The sequence below is a fragment of the Heptranchias perlo genome, chromosome 12 (genome assembly GCF_035084215.1).
Source record: "Heptranchias perlo isolate sHepPer1 chromosome 12, sHepPer1.hap1, whole genome shotgun sequence".
Classification (NCBI taxonomy): domain Eukaryota; kingdom Metazoa; phylum Chordata; class Chondrichthyes; order Hexanchiformes; family Hexanchidae; genus Heptranchias; species Heptranchias perlo.
Window position 1 is genome coordinate 60,365,747 of NC_090336.1, and position 15,806 is coordinate 60,381,552.

Here is a 15,806-nt window from a genome sequence, read left to right on the forward strand (position 1 = left end):
GTCCCCAATATGGCGGGCAGGAAGCACACGTTCATTTCCGGCCGGAAGTGCATTGCTCGCCATATTGAGTACGGACAAAAAATATACATCCCATTACCATGCCTGAAACAGCACATGCAAATAAGGGGTTTAAATGCGTGTTTTTGGCCCCCTCTCCAAGATTGGTTTGCCCTGAGGCAGCTGGCACAAGCGTGTACTGCACTCAAGGAAACCAGGCCTAGGGGTCGCCTGCTAGGCCTAACCAAAAAAGTAAGTAATGTGGATGGAGCATGTCGAGCCAGGAGGAGCAGGAGTGGGAGACCAGCTGTAATTATTGATATCAGTTGCTCCTGGAACTCACTTGATTGCCTTCTTGATTTAGAGAGGAAGTTCCAGAGTGTTTTCCTAAATTGATCAAAAGTCTTTTCTCTATTTTATTTTACCTCTCAACAACAACTTGCATTTATATATCGCCTTTAACATAAGAAAACATTGCAAGGCACTTCACAGGAGCGCAATCAGACAAAAATTGACACCGAGCCAAAGAAGGGGACATTTGGACACTTAGTCAAAGAGGTAGGTTCTCAGGAGGCTCTTAAAGGGGAAGAGAGAGGTAGAGAGACGGAGAGGTTTAGGGAGGGAATTCTAGAGCTGAGCGCCTAGCTGGTGAAGCCACGGCCGCCAATGGTTGGGCGAAAGAGTAGGAGATGCACAAGAAGCCAGAGACTGGCCACATAATTATCACTGGCCATTGAACAATTATCCTCCCTCCCACCAACTTAACAGCTCGTAAATAGCCACATATATAGGAACATAGGAACACAGGAACAAGAGTAGGCCATTCAGCCCCTCGTGCCTGCTCCGCCATTTGATAAGATCATGGCTGATCTGTGATCTAACTCCATATACCCGCCATTGGCCAATAACCCTTAACACCTTTGGTTGCCAAAAAGCTATCTATCTCAGATTTAAATTTAGCAATTGAGCTAATATCAATTGCCTTTTGTGGAAGATAGTTCCAAACTTCTACCACCCTTTGTGTGTAGAAATGTTTTCTAATCTCGCTCCTGAAAGTTCTGGCCCTAATTTTTAAACTGTGCCCCCTACTCCTAGAATCCCCAACCAGCGGAAATAGTTTCTCTCTATCCACCCTATCTGTTCCCCTTAATATCTTATAAACTTCGATCAGATCACCCCTTAACCTTCGAAACTCTAGAGAATACAATCCCAATTTGTGTAATCTCTCCTCGTAACTTAACCCTTGAAGTCCGGGTATCATTCTAGTAAACCTACGCTGCACTCCCTCCAAGGCCAATATGTCCTTCCGAAGGTGCGGTGCCCAGAACTGCTCACAGTACTCCAGGTGCGGTCTAACCAGGCTTTTGTATAGCTGCAGCATAACTTCTGCCCCCTTGTACTCTAGTCCTCCAGATATAAAGGCCAGCATTCCATTAGCCTTATTGATTATTTTCTGCACCTGTTCATGACACTTCAATGATCTATGTACCTGAACCCCAAAGTCACTTTGGACATCCACTGTTTTTAACTTTTTACCATTTAGAAAGTACCCTGTTCTATCCTTTTTTGATCCAAAGTGGATGACCTCACATTTGTCCACATTGAATTCCATTTGCCACAGTTTTGCCCATTCACCTAATCTATCAATATCGCTTTGTAATTTTATGTTTTCATCTACACTGCTTACAATGCCACCAATCTTTGTGTCATCGGCAAACTTAGATATGAGACTTTCTATGTCTTCATCTAAGTCGTTAATAAATATTGTGAATAATTGAGGCCCCAAGACAGATCCCTGCGGGACTCCACTAGTCACATTCTGCCAATGTGAGGACCTACCCATTATCCCTACTCTCTGCCGCCTTTCGCTCAGCCAACTTCCTATCCAAGTCTGTACTTTTCCCTCGATTCCATGGGCTTCTATCTTAGCTAACAGTCTCTTATGTGGGACCTTATCAAATGCCTTCTGGAAGTCCATATAAATAACATCCATTGACATTCCCCTGTCCACTACTTTAGTCACCTCTTCAAAAAATTCAATCAGGTTTGTCAGGCACGACCTACCTTTCACAAATCCATGCTGGCTCTCTCTGATTAACTGAAAATTCTCGAGGTGTTCAGTCACCATATCCTTAATTATAGACTCCAGCATTTTCCCCACAACAGATGTTAGGCTAACTGGTCTATAATTCCACGGTTTCCCTCTCTCTCCTTTCTTAAAAAGCGGAGTGACATGTGCAATTTTCCAATCTAGAGGGACAGTTCCTGAATCTAGAGAACTTTGGAAGATTATAGTTAGGGCATCTGCAATGTGCTCACCTACTTCCTTTAAACCCTGGGATGAAAACCATCTGGTCCTGGGGATTTGTCACCCTTTAGTGCTATTATTTTCTTCATTACTGTTGCTTTACTTATGTTAATTTTATCTAGTCCCTGTCCCCGATTCAATATTAGTTTTCTTGGGATTTCCGGCATGCTATCCTCTTTTTCTACTGTAAATACTGACGCAAAGTAATTATTCAACATGTCCGCCATTTCCCCATTGTCAATGACAATATCCCCATTTTCAGTTTTTAAGGGGCCAACACTGCTCCTGATCACCCTCTTTTTCCTAATGTAACTATAAAAGTTCTTTGTATTGGTTTTGATATCCCTTGCAAGTTTCTTTTCATACTCTCTTTTTGTAGCTCTTCCTATCTGTTTTGTGACCCTTTGTTGATCTTTGTATCTTTCCCATTCGCCAGGATCTGTGCAATTTTTTGCCTTTTTGTATGCCCTTTCCTTACGTCTTATCCTGTCCCTTACCTCTTTAGTTGTCCATGGCTGTTTTTTTTTTGGCAAGTAGAGTTCTTGCCCCTCAGGGGTATAAACCGGTTCTGTATCTCGTTAAATGTTTCTTTAAACATTTCCCACTGATCATCAGTCGTTTTACCCATTAACAGATTTGCCCAGTTTACTGTGGACAGTCTCTGTCTCATCCCATTGATATGATACAATGTGATCACCATGTAATTGAACGCATGTTTCAATCCTCCCCAGAATAAAACCAATTTAATCAACTTACTTTTGTATCCAAATCAGCCAGCAGCATTGATATCCGAACACCAGAAATACCACCAGACACCTTCAGAGGGCCCTGTGTGACTGTATGCTGCCAGTTGTTAAAGGGATAGCCATCACTGAGTGGTGTTCAAATTTTAAAGGGGCCTGCCACATTGAACTTGTAAGGGTCCAAATATGGTATTTAGCCCAGCTGCACTGGCAATTTTTTACCCATCCCTAGTCATGTTTAAGATGATTAAAGAGTTGATAGGATAGAGAGAAAAACAATTTCCTCTGGTGGGGGAGTCCAGATCAAGGGGGCATAACCTTAAAATTAAAGCTAAGTTGTTCAGGGCTGATGTCAGGAAGCACTTCTTCACACAAAGGGTAGTAGAAATCTGAAACTCTCTCCCCCAAAAAGCTGTTGAGGCTGATGGTCAATTGAAAATTTCAAAACAGAGTGATAGATTTATGTTGGGTAAGGGTATTAAGGGTTACGGAACCAAGGCTGGTAGATGACATGATCTAATTGAATGTCGGACCAGGCTCGAGTAGCTGTCAGAGGTGCCGTCTTTCTGGTGAGATGTTCAACCAAGGCCCCGTCTGTCCTCTCGGATGGACGTAAGAGATCCCGAAGAGGAGCAGGAACGTTCTCCCCGGTGGCCTGGCCAATATTTATCCCTCAACCAGAATCACTAAAAACAGATTATTTGGTCATTATCAGACTGTTGTTTGTGGGACCTTGCTGTGCACAAATTAGCTGCTGCATTTCTTACATTACAACAGTGACTACACTTCAAAAGTACTTCATTGACTGTACTGGGATGTCCTGATGTTATGAAAGGTGCTATATAAATAGAATCATAGAATCATGGAAGTTTACAACATGGAAACAGGCCGTTCGGCCCAACATGTCCATGTTGCCCAGTTTATACCACTAAGCTAGTCCCAATTGCCTGCACTTGGCCCATATCCCTCTATACCCATCTTACCCATGTAACTGTCCAAATACTTTTTAAAAGACAAAATTGTACCCGCCTCTACTACTGCCTCTGGCAGCTTGTTCCAGACACTCACCACCCTTTGAGTGAAAAAATTGCCCCTCTGGACCCTTTTGTATCTCTCCCCTCTCACCTTAAATCTATGCCCCCTCATTATAGACTCCCCTACCTTTGGGAAAAGATTTTGACTATCTACCTTATCTATGCCCCTCATTATTTTATAGACCTCTATAAGATCACCCCTAAACCTCCTACTCTCCAGGGAAAAAAGTCTCAGTCTATCCAACCTCTCCCTATAAGTCAAACCATCAAGTCCCGGTAGCATCCTAGTAAATCTTTTCTGCGCTCTTTCTAGTTTAATAATATCCTTTCTATAATAGGGTGACCAGAACTGTACACAGTATTCCAAGTGTGGCCTTACTAATGTCTTGTACAACTTCAACAAGAAATCCTAACTCCTGTATTCAATGTTCTGACCAATGAAACCAAGCATGCCGAATGCCTTCTTCACCACCCTATCCACCTGTGACTCCACTTTCAAGGAGCTATGAACCTGTACTCCTAGATCTCTTTGTTCTATAACTCTCCCCAACACCCTACCATTAACGGAGTAGGTCCTGGCCCGATTCGATCTACCAAAGTGCATCACCTCACATTTATCTAAATTAAACTCTATCTGCCATTCATCGGCCCACTGGCCCAATTGATCAAGATCCCGTTGCAATCCTAGATAACCTTCTTCACTGTCCACAATGCCACCAATCTTGGTGTCATCTGCAAATGCAAGTCCTTTCTTTCTTACAACTAACGTAAGACCCAGATCTGCACATCCAAGCAGCTTCCCACCTATATCGAGCAGGAGTGCTGGACGCCTGTTTACAGGTCACTCACATCTAGCCTCAAGCGTCCAAGGGGCAGTCGCTGATTCCCTGCCGTTTCCCACAGCCGGTGCCTCATAAACCGGACGGGCTGGCGGCCATCGAAAAATGGCTCCCGTTGACTTCAACTTCACAGATCGCCATTTGTCTGGGCTGCTGGTCCGATATCATACTCACACCTTAAATGACATCGTCACGTTATGCTCGTCTTTTAAAAGATGTTGGGGAGTTTGTTACGAGTGTGCGGTTGCTGTTTCAGTGCAGTGTGCACAGTTAGCCTGAAATCCAGGGGCACCTCAGAAGGGGACGGACTGGTGTGCAAGCATCAGAAGGTGAGCTGCAGATTACATGGCTCTCACACAACACTCATTTATTAATTGACTTTTGTCACCGAGGATTTTCATGAAGCAACACCTCATGTTGGTGCTGTCACACATTAGATTTGTGAATTATTTCAGCTTAGTGTTAAGGTATGTTGCATATTCTCAATGCCAGCTGTTCAAAGCACTTCCGTAACTTATAAAACCCCCGATGTACATTCCTGAAAGGATCTTTTTGATTGGGGCCTTTTGATGCTCTATTACAAACACTTTGCCACTTATGGAGATTTGCAGTAGCTGAGAACACAAGGTTCAAAGAAAGCTCCATTATATGGGCTGAACTCTACTCTATGATGTAGCACTGAGGTTATCTGTAACCTGCAGCTTTTCCTTAATAATTAGCAGCAGAGACACCTTAACAATGTGGTGGTGTAAGGTACAACCTTTAGCAATTGGCAGAAGAAACCTTTCTCTGTCTAACACACACACTCACACTCTCTCACACAGTCTCTCTCATACTTCATCTTCTCATAGACTCGATTGTACTCTCACACACACACTCGCATACTCTATCACACTCACACATTCACTCTCACACACACACTCGCATACTCTATCACACTCACACATACACTCTCACACACACACTCGCATACTCTATCACACTCACACATACACTCTCACACACACACTCGCATACTCTATCACACTCACACATACACTCTCACACACACTCGAATACTCTATCACACTCACACATACACTCTCACACACACACTCGCATACTCTATCACACTCACACATACACTCTCACACACACTCGAATACTCTATCACACTCACACATACACTCACACACACACTCGCATACTCTATCACACTGACACATACACTCTCACACACACTCGAATACTCTATCACACTCACACATACACTCTCACACACACACTCGCATACTCTATCACACTCACACATACACTCTCACACACACGCTCGCATACTCTATCACACTGACACATACACTCACACACACACACTCGAATACTCTATCACACTGACACATACACTCACACACACACTCGCATACTCTATCACACTCACACATACACTCTCACACACACACTCGCATACTCTATCACACTGACACATACACTCACACACACACTCGCATACTCTATCACACTCACACATACACTCTCACACACACACTCGCATACTCTATCACACTCACACATACACTCTCACACACACACTCGCATACTCTATCACACTCACACATACACTCTCACACACACACTCGCATACTCTATCACACTCACACATACACTCTCACACACACTCGAATACTCTATCACACTGACACATACACTCTCACACACACGCTCGCATACTCTATCACACTGACACATACACTCACACACACACACTCGAATACTCTATCACACTGACACATACACTCACACACACACTCGCATACTCTATCACACTCACACATACACTCTCACACACACACTCGCATACTCTATCACACTCACACATACACTCTCACACACACACTCGCATACTCTATCACACTCACACATACACTCTCACACACACACTCGCATACTCTATCACACTCACACATACACTCTCACACACACACTCGCATACTCTATCACACTGACACATACACTCTCACACACACACTCGCATACTCTATCACACTGACACATACACTCTCACACACACACTCGCATACTCTATCACACCCACACATACACTGTCACACACACACTCGCATACTCCATCACACTCACACATACACTCTCACACACACACTCACATACTCTATCACACTCACACATACACTCACACACACACACTCGCATACTCTATCACACTGACACATACACTCACACACACACACTCACATACTCTATCACACTCACACATACACTCACACACACACACTCGCATACTCTATCACACTCACACATACACTCTCACACACACTCGCATACTCTATCACACTGACACATACACTCACACACACACACTCGCATACTCTATCACACTCACACATACACTCTCACACACACACTCGCATACTCTATCACACTGACACATACACTCTCACACACACACTCGCATACTCTATCACACTCACACATACACTCTCACACACACACTCGCATACTCTATCACACTCACACATGCACTCTCACACACACACTCACATACTCTATCACACTCACACATACACTCTCACACACACTCGCATACTCTATCACACTGACACATACACTCACACACACACACTCACATACTCTATCACACTCACACATACACTCTCACACACACTCGCATACTCTATCACACTGACACATACACTCACACACACACACTCGCATACTCTATCACACTCACACATACACTCACACACACACTCGCATACTCTATCACACTCACACATACACTCTCACACACACTCGCATACTCCATCACACTGACACATACACTCTCACACACACACTCGCATACTCTATCACACTGACACATACACTCACACACACACACTCGCATACTCTATCACACTCACACATACACTCTCACACACACTCGAATACTCTATCACACTCACACATACACTCACACACACACTCGCATACTCTATCACACTCACACATACACACTCACACACACTCGAATACTCTATCACACTCACACATACACTCTCACACACACACTCGAATACTCTATCACACTGACACATACACTCACACACACACTCGCATACTCTATCACACTCACACATACACTCTCACACACACACTCGCATACTCTATCACACTGACACATACACTCACACACACACTCGCATACTCTATCACACTCACACATACACTCTCACACACACACTCGCATACTCTATCACACTCACACATACACTCTCACACACACACTCGCATACTCTATCACACTCACACATACACTCTCACACACACACTCGCATACTCTATCACACTCACACATACACTCTCACACACACTCGAATACTCTATCACACTGACACATACACTCTCACACACACGCTCGCATACTCTATCACACTGACACATACACTCACACACACACACTCGAATACTCTATCACACTGACACATACACTCACACACACACTCGCATACTCTATCACACTCACACATACACTCTCACACACACACTCGCATACTCTATCACACTCACACATACACTCTCACACACACACTCGCATACTCTATCACACTCACACATACACTCTCACACACACACTCGCATACTCTATCACACTCACACATACACTCTCACACACACACTCGCATACTCTATCACACTGACACATACACTCTCACACACACACTCGCATACTCTATCACACTGACACATACACTCTCACACACACACTCGCATACTCTATCACACCCACACATACACTGTCACACACACACTCGCATACTCCATCACACTCACACATACACTCTCACACACACACTCACATACTCTATCACACTCACACATACACTCTCACACACACTCGCATACTCTATCACACTGACACATACACTCACACACACACACTCGCATACTCTATCACACTCACACATACACTCTCACACACACACTCGCATACTCTATCACACTGACACATACACTCTCACACACACACTCGCATACTCTATCACACTCACACATACACTCTCACACACACACTCGCATACTCTATCACACTCACACATGCACTCTCACACACACACTCACATACTCTATCACACTCACACATACACTCTCACACACACTCGCATACTCTATCACACTGACACATACACTCACACACACACACTCACATACTCTATCACACTCACACATACACTCTCACACACACTCGCATACTCTATCACACTGACACATACACTCACACACACACACTCGCATACTCTATCACACTCACACATACACTCACACACACACTCGCATACTCTATCACACTCACACATACACTCTCACACACACTCGCATACTCCATCACACTGACACATACACTCTCACACACACACTCGCATACTCTATCACACTGACACATACACTCACACACACACACTCGCATACTCTATCACACTCACACATACACTCTCACACACACTCGAATACTCTATCACACTCACACATACACTCACACACACACTCGCATACTCTATCACACTCACACATACACACTCACACACACTCGAATACTCTATCACACTCACACATACACTCTCACACACACTCGAATACTCTATCACACTGACACATACACTCACACACACACACTCGCATACTCTATCACACTCACACATACACTCTCACACACACTCGAATACTCAATCACGCTGACACATACACTCACACACATACTCGCATACTCTATCACACTCACACACACACTCGCATACACTATCACACTCACACATACACTCTCACACACACACTCGCATACTCTATCACACTGACACATACACTCTCACACACACACTCACATACTCTATCACACTCACACATACACTCTCACACACACTCGAATACTCTATCACACTCACACATACACTCTCACACACACTCGAATACTCTATCACACTGACACATACACTCTCACACACACACTCGCATACTCTATCACACTGACACATACACTCTCACACACACACTCGCATACACTATCACACTCACACATACACTCTCACACACTCGAATACTCTATCACACTCACACATACACTCTCACACACACTCGAATACTCTATCACACTCACACATACATTCTCACACACACACTCGGATACTCTATCACACTGACACATACACTCTCACACACACACTCGCATACACTATCACACTCACACATACACTCTCACACACACACTCGCATACACTATCACACTCACACATTCACTCTCACACACACTCGAATACTCTATCACACTCACACATACACTCTCACACACACTCGAATACTCTATCACACTGACACATACACTCTCACACACACACTCGCATACTCTATCACACTGACACATACACTCTCACACACACACTCGCATACACTATCACACTCACACATACACTCTCACACACACTCGCATACACTATCACACTCACACATACACTCTCACACACACTCGAATACTCTATCACACTCACACATACACTCTCACACACACACTCGCATACTCTATCACACTCACACATACACTCTCACACACACACTCGCATACTCTATCACACTCACACATACACTCTCACACACACTCGCATACTCTATCACACTCACACATACACTCTCACACACATTCGCATACTCTATCACACTGACACATACACTCTCACACACACACTCGCATACTCTATCACACTGACACATACACTCTCACACACACACTCGCATACTCTATCACACTCACACATACACTTTCACACACACACTCGCATACTCTATCACACTCACACATTCACTCTCACACACACACTCGCATACTCTATCACACTCACACATTCACTCTCACACACACACTCGCATACTCTATCACACTCACACATACACTCTCACACACATTCGCATACTCTATCACACTCACACATACACTCTCACACACACACTCGCATACTCTATCACACTGACACATACACTCTCACACACACACTCGCATACACTATCACACTGACACATACACTCTCACACACACACTCGCATACTCTATCACACTCACACATACACTCTCACACACACACTCGCATACACTATCACACTGACACATACACTCTCACACACACACTCGCATACTCTATCACACTGACACATACACTCTCACACACACACTCGCATACTCTATCACACTGACACATACACTCTCTCACACACACTCGCATACTCTATCACACTGACACATACACTCTCACACACACACTCGCATACTCTATCACACTCACACATACACTCTCACACACACACTCGCATACTCTATCACACTCACACATACACTCTCACACACACACTCGCATACTCTATCACACTCACACATTCACTCTCACACACTTTCTCACATTCTCCATCACACCCATATACATGCTGTCACACACTCACTCACATACTCTATCACACACACACTCTCACAAACTCATACACATGCTATCACCAACTCACACATGCTCTCACAAACACACGCTGTCACACACTCACACACACTCTCACAAACTCACACACATGCTCTCACACACACTCACAAACTCACACACACGGTCTCACAAACTCACACACACTCTCATACATACACATGGGGCATGATTTTAAAAGTGATGAATGGGTGGATTGGAGGGGGGGCATTCAAAATTGCAACCATTTCAGACCTGTCCCCAACCCGCCTCCAACCTGCCCATTTCCGGTTTTCACTGGATCAGGATGAGGGGTGGGCGACCAAACCGCTCCCAGGAAGCGGGTCGGGCCTTAAACCTTTCAAGGAGCTTCGGGCCTCCATTTTCCCACAGTTTCTGATTTCAACCCCGGGAGTCAGGATTCCCAGGCCTTCTCCTTCACGCCTCGTGAAAGGAGGCGAGATGGCCCGAGACTAACAGGTAGGTGCCTTTCTGGCACAACTTGTGGGCCGGGAGGAGCAGGAGTGCTTCCCCCAGGCCCAACAGGCCTACCGACAGTGACCCCCCCAACGATCATGAACCCTGACCCCGATCCCCGATTCCCCCCCAACGATCGCAGACCCCCGGCCCCGATCTCTGATCACAGACTCCCGACCCCAAACCGGATCGCAGATCCCCAACCCCATCCCCCCCAACGATCGTGGACCCCTGACCCCCATCCCCCGCAACGATCGTGGACCCCTGACCCCCATCCCCCGCAACGATCGTGGACCCCTGACCCCCATCCCCCCCAACGATCGTGGACCCCTGACCCCCATCCCCCCCAACGATCACAGACCTCTGTGGTGACCCCCGATCCCGACACCTCCCCACGTGACTGACCCCTGATCCCACCCCCATGACTGACTCCCCCTGTGATCCCGACCCATCCCGAGGCCACCTGTGCCCACCCATGCCCCTCCCCCATCCATACTAACAAAGACTTACCTGAAGACATCCTCTCCCTGGCTGCTCTCCTGTCTGACTGAGGCCAGCCTGTCAATCAGGCCGCTCAGTCGCACGTCAAACTGACAAAAAAAAGACATTCTTACGTCAGAATTGTAAGGACATCCAGGAAACCCGACCTGTCAGGTTACCGACCGCAATTTGACCCCACCGCGACCTCCCTGGCTAAGGGTCAAAATCATGCCCATGCTCTCACACACTCACACCCTCACACACTCACACACGTGCTCTCACACTCTCACACCCTCACACCCTTACACACTCACACACGTGCTCTCACACTCACACCCTCACACACTCTCACACTCACACCCTCACACACATGCTCTCACACTCACACCCTCACACACTCTCACACTCACACCCTCACACACATGCTCTCACACACTCTCACACTCAAACCCTCACACACTAACACACTCTCACCCTCACACACATGCTCTCACACTCACACCCTCACACACTCTCACCCTCACACAAATGCTCTCACACTCTCACCCTCACACAAAAGCTCTCACACACTCACACTCACACACACTCACCCTCACACACATGCTCTCACACACTCACACTCACACACACTCACCCTCACACACATGCTCTCACACACTCACCCTCACACACATGCTCTCACACACACACACTCACACACATGCTCTCTCACACTCACACCCTCACACACAAGCTCTCACACACTCACACCCTCACACACAAGCTCTCACACACTCACACACTCACACACATGCTCTGACACTCACACACATGCTCTCACACACACACACACTCACACACATGCTCTCTCACACTCACACCCTCACACACAAGCTCTCACACACTCACACACTCACACACATGCTCTGACACTCACACACATGCTCTCTCACACTCACACCCTCACACACAAGCTCTCACACACTCACACCCTCACACACATGCTCTCACACACACACACTCACACACATGCTCTCTCACACTCACACACTCACACACATGCTCTCTCACACTCACACCCTCACACACAAGCTCTCACACACTCACACACTCACACACATGCTCTGACACTCTCACCCTCACACACCTGCTCTCACACTCACACACATGCTCTCACACACTCACACTCACACACATGCTCACACACACTCACCCTCACACACATGCTCTCACACTCTCACCCTCACACACATGCTCTCACACACTCACACACATGCTCTCACACACTCACACACATGCTCTCACACACAGACACTCACACACATGCTCTCACACACTCACACCCTCACACACATGCTCTCACACTCACACACTCACACACATGCTCTCACACACTCACACACTCACACACATGCTCTCACACACTCACAGCCTCACACACATGCTCTCACACACACATGCTGTCACCCTCACACCCTCACACACATGCTCTCACACACTCACACACTCACACACTCACACACATGCTCTCACACACTCACAGCCTCACACAAGCTCTCACACACATGCTCTCACCCTCACACACATGCTCTCACACACTCACACACATGCTCTCACACCCTCACACACATGCTCTCATACTCACACACATGCTCTCACACACTCACACACTCACACACATGCTCTCACACACATGCATTCACACACTCACACCCTCACACACATGCTCTCACACACTCACACACTCACACACATGCTCTCTCACACTCACACCCTCACACACAAGCTCTCACACACTCACACACTCACACACATGCTCTGACACTCTCACCCTCACACACATGCTCTCACACTCACACACATGCTCTCACACACTCACACTCACACACATGCTCACACACACTCACCCTCACACACATGCTCTCACACTCTCACCCTCACACACATGCTCTCACACACTCACACACATGCTCTCACACACTCACACACATGCTCTCACACACAGACACTCACACACATGCTCTCACACACTCACACCCTCACACACATGCTCTCACACTCACACACTCACACACATGCTCTCACACACTCACACACTCACACACATGCTCTCACACACTCACAGCCTCACACACATGCTCTCACACACACATGCTGTCACCCTCACACCCTCACACACATGCTCTCACACACTCACACACTCACACACATGCTCTCACACACTCACAGCCTCACACAAGCTCTCACACACATGCTCTCACCCTCACACACATGCTCTCACACACTCACACACATGCTCTCACACCCTCACACACATGCTCTCACACTCACACACATGCTCTCACACACTCACACACTCACACACATGCTCTCACACACATGCATTCACACACTCACACCCTCACACACATGCTCTCACACACTCACACACTCATACACAAGCTCTCACACACTCACAAACATGTTCTCACACTCTCACCCTCACATACATACTCTCACACTCACACGCATGCTCTCACACTCTCACACACAAGCTCTCACACACTCACACCCTCACACACCAGCTCTCTCACACTCACACACTCACACACATGATCTCTCACACTCACACCCTCACACAAAAGCTCTCACACACACACACCCTCACACACAAGCGATCACACACTCACACCCTCACACACATGCTCTCACACTCACACCCTCACACACATGCTCTCACATTCTCACCCTCACACACATGCTCTCATACTCTCACACATTCACAGCCTCACACACATGCTCTCACACACTCACACACTCACACACATGCTCTCACACACTCACAGCCTCACACACAAGCTCTCACACACTCACACACTCACACACGTGCTCTCACACCCTCACACACATGATCTGACACACTCACACACATGCTCTCACACACATGCATTCACACACTCACACCCTCACACTCATGCTCTCACACTCTCATACACATGCTCTCACACTCACACCCTCACACACCAGCTCTCTCACACTCACACACTCACACACATGCTCTCACACACTCACACACATGCTCTCACACACTCACACCCTCACACACATGCTCTCACACACTCACACTCTCACACACCTGCTCTCTCACACTCTCATCCTCACACACATGCTCTCACACACTCACACCCTCACACACATGCTCTCACAAAACTCACACACTCACACATGCTCTCTCACACTCACATCCTCACACACACGCTCTCACACACTCACACACACTTTCACAAACACACACACTCTTACAAACTCACTCAGATACTCTTACAGAAGCACATGCTCTCACACACTCACTCACATACTCTAACACACTCACAAACATACTCTCACACACGTACTTTTTCACACTCTCTCACAAAAGTCCTCACATTCTCACTCACATACTCTATCGTACACTCCCAAACTCTCACAATAAAAGTAGATGCAGTGTTTCCCACTTAGTCTTCACCTCA

General features: G+C 46.5%; 1 protein-coding gene and 1 long non-coding RNA gene across 3 annotated transcripts in view; one reads left to right on the forward strand and one right to left on the reverse strand.

Annotated features, from left to right (window-relative positions):
* Positions 1 to 15,806, forward strand: part of LOC137328070 (doublecortin domain-containing protein 1-like) — a 485,645-nt gene that overhangs the window by 434,911 nt on the left and 34,928 nt on the right. The gene's annotated exons all lie outside the window — the stretch shown is intronic.
* Positions 1 to 15,806, reverse strand: part of LOC137328071 (uncharacterized) — a 36,859-nt gene that overhangs the window by 20,967 nt on the left and 86 nt on the right. For both annotated transcript variants that reach the window (XR_010964605.1, XR_010964606.1), the window contains exon 2: positions 12,370 to 12,449. This is a non-coding gene — a long non-coding RNA (uncharacterized lncRNA). The remainder of the gene's footprint in view (positions 1 to 12,369; positions 12,450 to 15,806) is intronic.